The sequence below is a fragment of the Caretta caretta genome, chromosome 4 (genome assembly GCF_965140235.1).
Source record: "Caretta caretta isolate rCarCar2 chromosome 4, rCarCar1.hap1, whole genome shotgun sequence".
NCBI classification, from domain to species: domain Eukaryota; kingdom Metazoa; phylum Chordata; order Testudines; family Cheloniidae; genus Caretta; species Caretta caretta.
In genome coordinates, this window is record NC_134209.1 from 54,204,559 (window position 1) to 54,216,170 (window position 11,612).

The window sequence follows — 11,612 nt, forward strand, 5'->3', positions numbered from 1 at the left end:
ACTGCTAGTTGCACATCTAACCAGTCACTGCATGCAGATATTTCTGAAAACTTTAAGCCAAAAGGAGGAGTGAAAATGTCTTCAGAGTGCTTTACAAATGTAAACCATTGCATAATTTCTAAGGAATATTACTATCAAGCCAATGAGAATGTTGTTTGGAAGAAAGAATCAAATGCAGCCAGAAGTGCTTTGGAAAATGCTACAAATTGACAGATTTTTTAAAAAATATCCAAATGAACTATGTAGAACTGTGTATTTTGTTGGTGTCCAATTAATTTTCTCCTAGCCCGTAGCAAGTGTATCTTAATGTGCTTCAGTGATTTTGGGATCTTGATTGACTCATTTTTATGATCAGGTTTCAGCATGTCCAAATAGTTAACACACAAAAATGTGGAATGCGGTGAAGAACATAACAGAAATGTTTTAACAAGCAATGAATCAAGTGGAACTCATGTACCTATCATGCTATTATATGGCATCTCACATGTAATTCTTCCCCTCCCTCTTGTTCATAAATAGTTTGTCATAATTGAAAACAGGAAGCACTGCTGTGTAAGCCTGTGTAAGAAATAGTGAGAAAATAAGTATAAGAAGAAGAAGGAAGCCCTGTTGCCTAAGCTCAGGATGAGTGTCATGCAATGATCTCTGTTTGTAGCTTTTAAAGAAGTGTCATCAAGAGAGACAGGACAGACTAAAAAGCACCTTTTGGAAGAAGAAGAGTGGTAAGCAAAGAATAGTGGATCATAAATTGTGTTGTTATTTTGATAATATATTAGTCTAAAACTATTTTTTATCACAGGGATGTTAAATGAACTAGTCAGGTCCCTTTGAAGTTACTCTCTGATCATGAAACACATCAAAAGATTCCAAATCAGTATAATGTATTATAATTATTCTAATTATTAAAATTCATGAAAATCCAACACAGTTAATGGCTGCTGAAATGGAGCAAGCTCCAGACACCCACCAAAACCCTCATTAGCTCAGGAATATACTTTTTGCTGTAACAATCACAGCAGGCAAATATGCACAGTATTGTTAATTGAGTCTCACTAAGAAACAGATGGCAAAGCAGCACACAAAAGAGGTCTAGCAAAAGAGCAGATTTCTGAATTTATACTCAATTATTCTGAAATTCAGTTCTTTGCTCACTTTTGAAATGCTTTTTGGGAGAAGTTAATAAACAGGATACCCAGACAATGATTACTACAGGAAGCATACTGACAGGTTTCAGAGTAGCAGCCGTGTTAGTCTGTATTTGCAAAAAGAAAAGGAGTACTTGTGGCACCTTAGAGACTAACAAATTTATTTGAGCATAAGCTTTCGTGAGCTACAGCTCACTTCATCGGATGCATATGCTCAAATAAATTTGTTAGTCTCTAAGGTGCCACAAGTATTCCTTTTCTTTTTTGTTTCACAAACTATAATGGATTGTCATGGACTACTAAACTGATAATGGTGAGAGTCCCATATGATTGTTGTACGTTAATTGAGCGTTAACTTGTATTGTTCCCAATAAGAATGGGATAACCAATGAAATGAAAAAGGCAAGAAATGTTAATCTAATAAAAGGAAATACTTTTTTTTACAAGACACATGGTTAACTTGTAGAATTCACTAACATGAGTAAGCAAGTCCAGGTAAACCCAAGGCTCATCCATAGTCTTTACTTCAACCTGCCAACTCATAGGAAAATGACAAACTGCATTGTCTTCATTAGGATTTTACCTCATGTTAGCTGGTGTTAGCTAACACAAGTTAGGAACACAACTTTTTCCCTGGTGAAGAGAAGACCCTGAGAGTATAGAGCAGGGGTGGCCAACCTGCAGCTCCGGAGCCAAACGCGGCTCTTCAGAAGTTAATATGCGGCTCCTTGTAAAGGCACCGACTTTGGGGCTGGACCTATAGGCACCAACTTTCCAATGTGCCAGGGGGTGCTAACTGCTCAACCCCTGGCTCTGCCACAGGCCCATGCCCCCACTCCACCCCTTCCTGCCGCCCCCCCGAGCCTGCAGTTCCCTAACTCCTCCCCCCTCCCCGGAGCCTCCTGCATGCCAAGAAACAGCTGATCGGGAGGTGCGTGGAGGGAGGGGGAGGCACTGGTGGGTGGGAGATGCTGAGAGTGGGGTGGGGAGCTGATGGGGGGCTACTGACATATTACTGTGGCCCTTTGGCAATGTACATTGGTAAATTCTGGCTCCTTCTCAGGCTCAGGTTGGCCACCCCTGGTATAGAGGATGAGTATAGCCACTATTTAACACTGGAGTAGGATATTGTATCTGAATAAGCACATGTTTCTTACTCCATATACAAAAATAGACAGCCAAAGGACAGTTTTTGTTATTATTGTAATGTATTTTATAGGCCAAATTCTCCACTTAGAAGTGTACAGCTGAACTCAGTTCTGATATTCTGCTCTCTGTAGATGCATGGAACCAATGCATCAGTTGGGACAGCAAAAATATTGGAGTCACGGTCTGATGGGAGGACCTGAGAGAAGAAATTTGTGTTATGTTTTAACAAGCAATTTTTTTTAAAATTACCAATACTTAATGTCATAAAGGGATTAAGCCACTTTAGTCTAAGCCTGACCTAACTGGTTTTCATATGTTGTGATACACTCATCACATTTTGTCATGATTATCATCCGACTGCTGCATTTTCAAAAAGTCAAGTTACTATGTGTTAAATCTATGTCATTTATATTACATGATGTGACAGCATGCTATTCTAAATTACATCTGGATATACTGTATCAAGTTATGCTTCAGTAAATTGCAATGCATCACATCACACACATTACATTGCATTGCAGGTATCAGGTAGTTAGGAAATATTCCTGTCCATCTCCTTCCTTTAACTTAGCAGGTAGAAGTACAATATATCACCAACATAATACTTCTAAAATATTTTTTGGAGAAGGGAATCACTGTGAAGCATCCTGTTATCCAACTTGCTGGCTGAGCGCTCAAGCCAAGGAGAAGGAAAAGAAAGGATTATCTAGTATCAAAAAAAAAGAAGAAAACAAATGCATTCACTTCATGAATCTAATGTGTAACACACCACTTACTGTAGGTCAGCTTTGGAAACTGAAGTAGTCACTAACTTTGTCATTAATCTCAACCTTTGTTTTCATATCAAGGATAGTGCACCTTATACCATTCCCTCCCAACTGATTGTCAGTATCAGGGCTGTCAGACTAAATATGTTTAGTGCCAACTCAAACAAACCTCTAGTAACTCTTCCACAGGCAGGCAATACCCTAAGCCTCCAGCCCAGAGAATTCACATCTTAAAACAAACTACACTGTGCTGTGTAGCCCAGAGGACCCAACGAGAAAATCCCTTGCAGTTCCTCTTTGTTTCTTTAAGGAAGGGAGGGGGATCTTATAGTGCGTGCAAAGGTTCTTATTTTCTGACTGATAGGTTTCATGGGAATGTTGATATAACAGGCACAATTGAGAAGAAAAATATTGCTCTGAATACATGAGAAAAAAATTAGGAGTTAAAGTTCTGGTGTCACAGTGCATTGGCCAATCTGTAAGGATAGCTGGTTTCCTGAAAACCAGCACATCACAGATTTTTCCCTAAGTCATGTGGCTCTGAAATTACTAACAGATACATAATTTTAGACTCTCATTTCTTCCCGTTTTGCTTTAAACCGTGCACATCCATGTGGTAGATTCACACAGTTTCTAAAGCAGATCCCTTTCAGTGACATATCTTCAGGCACCCTGCAGCTTGTGTTAATGAGAAGCATGGGTTTCAAATCAAGGCATCAAAAGAACAATTTTTGCAGAACATTATCCTGTAAGGGGTTTCTAAAGCAGCTTTCCCTCTGGATTTAAACAATCTATGCTACAAACAGAATCTCTCCAGTTAGATTTATGATGTGAGAAGTAACACCATTTTGGAGCCTTTTGAATGAACATAAGAACATAAGAACAGCCATACCGGGTCAGACTAATGGTCCATCTAGGCCAGTATCCTGTCTCTGACAGTGGACAGTGCCAGATGCTTCAGAGAGAATGAAGAGATCAGGGCAATTTCAAGTACTTTTTTTCCCTCTAACCAAGAGCTCAGTTTAGCTTAGTGTCCAATTTTCATGACAGACTCCAAGAGCATCCATGGCTCAGCTACGGCTAATCCTTAAGTCTGACTCAGAAGCCAAGAATTTCTCTCCTCTGCTCCCATTTCCTGTTCAATTTTGGCAGTCCATGTGGAGCAAGAAATCCCTATAGAATATGTACTACATATATTATATATAGGGCTATCATTTAATCACAGTTAATGCAAGCGATTAATGCAAAACAAATTAACTAGATTTTAAAAAATAGTCACGATTAACTGCAGTTTTAATCACACTGTTAAACAATAATAGAATACCAATTTAAATATATTATAAATATTTTTGATGCTTTTCTACATTTTCAAATTCAGTTACAACACAGAATACAAAGTGTATAGTGATCACTTTATATTACAACAGTGCCATGTGGGACTGCCTGCCCTTACTTCCAGGTGACATTATAAATAAGAAGAGGGCAGCATAATCTCCCATAAATGTAAACAAACTTGTTTGTCTTAGTGACTGGCTGAACAAGAAGTAGGACTGAGTGGACTTGTAGGCTCTAAAGTTTTGCATTGTTTTATTTTAGAGTGCAGTTATGTATCAAAATAATAATAATTCTACATTTGTAAGTTGCATTTTCATGATAAAGAGATTGCACTACAGTACTTGTATGAGGTGAATTGAAAAATACTATTTCTTTTGTTTATCTTTTTTACAGTGCAAATATTTATAATAGAAAATAATAATAAAGTGAACACTATACACTTTGTATTCTGTGTTGTAATTTAAATCAATATATTTGAAAATATAGAAAAACATCCAAAATATTTATAATACATTTAAATTAGTATTCTATTACTGTTCAATTAAAATTGTGATTAATCATGACTATTTTTTAAATCTTGTGATTAACTGATTTTTTTAAAAATAATTTGACAGCCCTAATTATATACTATCATCCTGGGCACTTAAAACTCCTGGGGTTCTGCAGGGGATTTTCCTGCTCTTCAGGGTGAATTCTGTTGAATAGCACTACATTCTTTAAAACAGAGAAAATCTTCAAGACGATAGCAATTTTAAGGGGCCAAGACTGTAAATCAGCTGAGCAAAGTCACAAAAAATTCTATTGTTTACAAATAATGTGGGCTGGTTCTCAGTGGTATAACCATCTCACAATTCATCATGCATGAAGGATAAAACTGGGGCTGGGTGAAGCAATTACATTAAAATAAGAACCATTCTGAACATTCACCCAATCTCTCTTATGAGGTTTGAAAAGTATGGCTGGTTGACTAGTTAGTTAATTTAATTTTTATGCCTGTGGTGATCTATCATAAAAAATACTATTTCTGGCCTAGGCAGAAATGGGAGCCACTGAACAGCTCATATGAAGGGGTCCCATTGCAGGGACAAACCAGGAGTGATACAGTTGTGTCATGGATGGTCATTGTACCATGCTAGCTAGTTTAGCAGCAAGGCCATTTAAGTACCATAAAAAGGGTCCAGACAGCTCCAACATTTGGAAGAGACAAATAAATATGTAAATCAAATAATCTTTAAAAGGAGGAGAGTCCAAAGTTGTCATACTTTCGAGCAACAGTTGTTTGTAGGACCAGTTGTTACAAATACTGCACTTTCACTTCTCCCTCTATACAACAGAATCTGTGTTTAGCATTGGCCTTCTCTCCCTTTCCCTTCCCAGTCATCTGTAAAAATGGTGGGTCAGATTATCAGCTGGTGTAAACAATCATAGCTCTGTTAAGGTCAGTGCAACTATATCTGTTCATACAGGTGAGGATTTGGCTCACAGTGTTAGTGTTCACTGGGGCTCTATCAGAGACCAATAGTGCTCAAGCAATTCCATCAGCTTTGATTTCTAATATAAGTAAGTGTTTCAATGCTTTTAGGTACTTTTAGGACTTTGGGTGTCATGATAACCAGTTATGAAGGGTTTCCATGCATCATGCCCCAGCTCACTGCATATCTGCAAAAGAGCCAAAGTGTTTTGTTTCTTGTTTCTGTAGCTATTCTATATTCCAGTCTATGTACTGTGTCTCTGCATCCAGTAGCAAAGGGACAAGCATCTCCTAGTCCAGTATATTACCATAAGCAAACCAGGAAAAGGTTTTTTGTACTAGAGTACTAATTTATTTTACTTTCTTCCATATCATTGCTACCCAAGGGGCCTACTCAACAGCTGCTGAAGTCAATTTATTTATTATTAGTGCACACTGGATGAGGCCCTAATGCCAATAAATATGGATCAAGCTGATGACAGTAACCTCTCCAAACTACCCACATCAGTAGGACATGAACGTGAATAGGCAATATCTTTACATAAGCATTTATGAATACAACTATGAAACCAGCAGCAACTCATATGATCATATATTCATTTCCTTCTGCACTCAGATTGTTCTCAGGAGAAGAAATCTCATTTTTGTATACTCACCTTTGACTACGATCACACAATTAGAAATATTTCTCATTCAGAACCAACAAGTGCAAATCTTTGCCTCTGACTCACTTAAAAAGGCCTCACAGCTGTATTCATTATTTAGGGGTCTGCCCCTCTGACAGGTTGCCTTCTTCAAAGACCAAGGGCACAACATGTGTCTTAGACTCTGTCAGATTCATTGCTTTCAGGTTCAGTTTGGCCCTCAGTCCCACAATCTAGCCTGAATTTGCCTCCTCACCAAGTGCCTGCATGCTGTATGACCCAATTACATATATTTGGAAACCTCAAACAGTCTTTATGGGTTTTGACAGCACTTCCAAGTGACTCTCTGTCCTGAGTTTATGAGTTATGGTTAGGGATGTGCTCCAGCTCTGAGTTAAATTAGCTTTTAATATAATATATATATATATATAATATAGCAACAGTGCAAGACAAATGCTGTATTAATCCAAATTGTATGAGCTAGAATAGCATAGAGGGGGCATAAAGGAGAATTCCCATGCAGAAAATCCTCAATCCAGTTAATTTTAGAATGAATTCAGAGGTGTTCACGACCTCATTTTACAGGCTTCTGTAAATAGAAGGGGTGCAGTACATTTTGTCTGAACAGAAAGAGGAGTTCAAATTTTGCTTATTAACCAAACCCCTAAAATCTATACTGAATCGCCATTGGTCATACTAAAATTTCTTCAGATTTCACTGAGGGGAGCCTTTAAACTTTGTGCCTAAATAAACCGGATCAAGGATTTAAGGCAATTATGTGTTCATGCAAAAAACAGCACATTTTTGTCAAGATGCCTCATAACTAAATCTGTTTGTGTCACCATATGAATCCAGAAAAATGGCCATTTCTAGTACTGCCCAACATTTTACCTTCCTGCTCCCCAGACTGTTTCTCCGTGTATTGCCCACAATGAGAATTTCAGTAAGTTCTGACCACCTGCTCCCAGATGTTTAAAGGCACAGTATTAGGGCAGGAAAGGGAAGATAATATAATATTAAAAATTACTAATATTGATCATATTAATAATATCTAGCTCTTATAGAGCCCTTTTCATCATTAGATTTCAAAGCATATTATCACCATTTTACAGATGGGGAAACTGAGGTACAGGGAGGAAGTGACTTGCCCCATGTCATCCAGCTATACAGTGGCAGAGCCAGAAATAGAGCATAGGTCTCCTGAGTCTCAGTCCAGTCAGTCCCCTATTGACTAGGTATGAATGACCTTCTTCAACCTTTATTCAGTGTTAAGGATAAATAATAAAGATAATTAATAGTAAGCCAAACTACTAATGATTATTTGTTTTAGTGACTGCCTTGGCATGTGATCCTGCTCCCACTGAAGTCAATGGCAAATTTTCATTGTCTTCAGTGGGGACAGAATAAAATCCCTGGTTTCCTTCCCCTTCCCCAATAGAAGGACAATAATCACACAAGTTTAATATCTATTTTTCTGCTTTAGAAGTAACATTGAAAAAGTATACACAAATGTCACTGTGTATTTCATTTTCCATTCCTTGACCTGACTTGTGATTTGTCCTTGGAAAACTCCATAAAAGAAAATACAAAAAAATAAGACATAATGGGAGTATGATCAGCCCACAAAGCCTTTCTTGGACTTAGTTTTTGGACATTTTTGTGTTTAAGATATTTTTTAAATTGCATTAACTCAATTGAGAACTGTTTTCCCCCATTCCCTCCTCCCTTCCCTCTTTTCAGACTAATCTATTCAAGTACTTTGGGGACTGCCAATTTGGATCATCCCTCTGACCTTGACAATTGGCAGCTGTGATCAATCACTCATAAAATCCTGCATGTCAGCTAGAAACTAGTTGTGCTTCTTAAGCAAGTCAATCTGTTAAATAGCTTAAGACATAAATCCATGCAAAATATTTGAAAAACAAACCGATTTGATGAAGTCTTGTTTTATGACTCTTTAAACTAAAGATGGAGCAGAAACTCCTCATTCTTATTATCCTGAACTGCTCACAGATACTACAGAGACATCTTTTGTAGATAGTGGGGAAGATAGCTCACTTTCTGGTGAAATTTACCAAAGCAATCTTGTACATTGGTCCACATTGCCCATCTAACAGTATATGTACTAAGCATAGTAGTTACCAACTTTTTCAGGCAATTGAAACAGTTTATCAGACCTACACCTAATTTATAAGTTCACAATCAGATGCTACTGCCTCCAATTTGTTGTCCATACTATCGTCTGCAATCAAGCAGATTTCTCCAAATCGCAGTCTCACAATTAGCCCAGACTCCACTGCAGTTTAGAATGCACAAAACAGAAGCTCATTTCAAAGCCAAAGTGCATGAACTAGTGGGCATATCCAGGGGCAGGAACCACTGTATGGCAGGGAACCACTGCTATCATAGAAAATGGAGGAAGACTTCTCCCTTACTATGTATGTACACTGACTAAGTAAACCAGTAAACAAAGGAGCCAGGCATTCTAAACTACACTTAGAAAGCCAGGGAAATCTGTAAATCTTACCCTGATTCCTAGGAACTAATGCTGATCTTATTCACCAGGGTGCAAATTAGGAGAAGTAATTCAATGGAAGCCAATGGAGTGAGGCTGCGCCTGCTACTGAGGGCAGTGGAGTCTCTCACCTTATATGTATAATATAAGCTCTTCAGGGCTCTTGTTAGAGATCTGTACAGGGCCTAGAACCATACAGAGGCTGAGGTCCTTGGCACTGCCATAATAATACCTTATCTGAAGAAAGCTGAAAAATGGGCTTTTGAGCTCACCCAACTACATGCCTGTTGGTAGAGGCAGGTGTGTCCTCTCTCAACTCCTTTGTATTGAGAGCAAAGTATACTATTTTCATAGGACAGGAAGGTTCCTATTGTTAAAATTTCCTGCCTAAGCCAGTTCCTCAGATAAGTCTGATCCAACGTACCTTCTGACCTAAAAGAGCAAAACTCAGATTGCCTTCACTGGGATAAAATCAGACTCTAAACTCAAAATGAGGTTGGGCCTATTAGTGTCCAGCATTATTCACATATCTTTTAATCAGTTCTGGATTGTTTTAATAGATTAGCTTTTCTCATTTTCTTCCTTATTTGTCTTCAGCAAGTTGATTTATATTTCCTTGAGTAACAAAGCATAATGCATTAAGATGAGAGACTACAAACATATTGGAACTAATGTGCAAAGCAATGTACCATTCAAAGCAAATGTTAATTTCCTTTCCCCTGAAGAAATGCTTCAGTCTTCCAAACAAACTACCAGTACAGCATGGAAAAGAAAATCCAGAAAAGCTATTTACAGACCACAAGAAAGCAGGTAGAACAGAATTTTGGCAGAATCAGCTTAGCATGGAAACTCATACTCTTCCTAATTATTTCTGTTTTAAAAAATACTGTGTCAAATGATTTCTTGGTCCAGGTTACTTGTTATTAAGATTCTATAAACCAACCAGCATCCCCAGATCCTCTTATTAATATAATTTAAATAATGTGTAAAACCTTTGCATATTTAATCTGTCCCATAAAAAGCAAAAAAACCTAGCTCCCTCTCCCTCCCCACTTTGGACAAACCAAAATGAAATAGCAATTTTAAAAGTTCAAGTGTAGAAGCTAATTGTAATCTTTTTAGAAGAAATTAGTCATTTAAGACTTTATCAGGTAGTATGAAATGAGAAAGAATAAGAAAGACATTAAAGAGGTAGTGAGACACAGAAAGGAAAGAAAGTGAGAGAGGAGAAATAGACAAAATGAGAGGGTCAGCAGTCAAATGTCAACTGAAGGCAATAGGAGTCTTTAATGGGCTTTGGATTGTACAAAAATGAGGATCCCACTGGCTTGTACTCAGTACCTACAATAAAATCTGATCACCCAAAAAACCTTGTACAGCATGAGGCTGCCTTGCACATCTTCTGGAACAAGTCCAGATTGCCTCTCCCTGGACTGGATCCAACTCCCACTAAAATCAATGGAAGTTGAGTCAGGTCCCTAGCAAGCATGGGGTTTTTTTTAATTATTTTTTTAAAATTTTATGATATGATAATGTACTGCTTTCTCAGGACTTCCAGAACTGTAAATCACATTGTTACCGTTCTGCCTCAACAAGAGAGAGATTTGTTATTGCTAAACTGTCTGTCTGCTTCCTGACACACCAATCTGTTATACAGCCCAACAACAAGACTCTGCCAGTCCTTTTCCTTGCCTGGCAGGTAAGTCTAAGTGCCCACATTTCCCAACCGCCCTGAAAGAATATCCCTCTGTAGTACCCTGCCTGTCACTGGACACTTACAGAATTACCAAGTCCACTGTCTCCAAAGGGAGAGAATACACACTAACCTGCTGGCTCAGCTGAGGATGTACACCTCACTTTAATATAACAGCACTGAGATAAATTTAGAATAAAACAAGAAAAGTTTATTAATAAAGAATAGAGATTTAAGTGATACTAAGCAGAGATACTAAAAACAGAAAATTGTTACAAAAATATAATCATGCTTCCTAGTGACTAAAACTTAACTCAGCAGGCTACAACCCTGACTAAGATAGTTCTCTTACCTAAAACAGCCTTTCAGCATCACCTTGCCACATAGTAGGGGATTCACCCTTCAAAGACACAGAAAGCACTGACCTGTTTGTCCCATAAGTGATGAACAACAAAGGGGTTCTCTCCTCTTCTTCTTCTAGTCCAGTAAGCCTTTGAAATATATTTTCTTTTGAAGTTATCCCCAGATAAAGTTCTCTTCCCCTGCTGTTTGTGCCCCAGAGAGCTGGCACCATGCTATCTTCCTCACCTTTCTCTCAATTTGCCTTCCTGTTGACTCAGATGCAAAGGTAACTTCCATTGTTTCTGGCCTTAGGCAGACAGGTACATCAACCTTCTTTTGTTTAGGACAAACTTGTTTATCAACTCTGCCTCTAAAACATATTTAAGGAACCTATTTCCAGCACACATGCATAACTCTTTGCATACCATCCATACATGTCACGCAATGATATTAATGACTAGTGTATCACCAGCTTTCATTTGATACTTCACATGACACTCTTTATAGATAAATACTATAACAACGTGTTAGGAGTTAGAACAGTGGGCCCT

The 11,612-nt window shown here is 38.0% G+C and overlaps 1 long non-coding RNA gene across 1 annotated transcript in view; it reads right to left on the reverse strand.

Moving 5' to 3' along the window:
• LOC142071753 (uncharacterized) overlaps nt 1-11,297 on the reverse strand; it is a 72,703-nt gene extending 61,406 nt beyond the window's left edge. The window contains exon 1 of the long non-coding RNA XR_012667944.1: nt 11,145-11,297. This is a non-coding gene — a long non-coding RNA (uncharacterized LOC142071753). The remainder of the gene's footprint in view (nt 1-11,144) is intronic.
• Between the last annotated feature and the right edge of the window lie 315 nt (nt 11,298-11,612).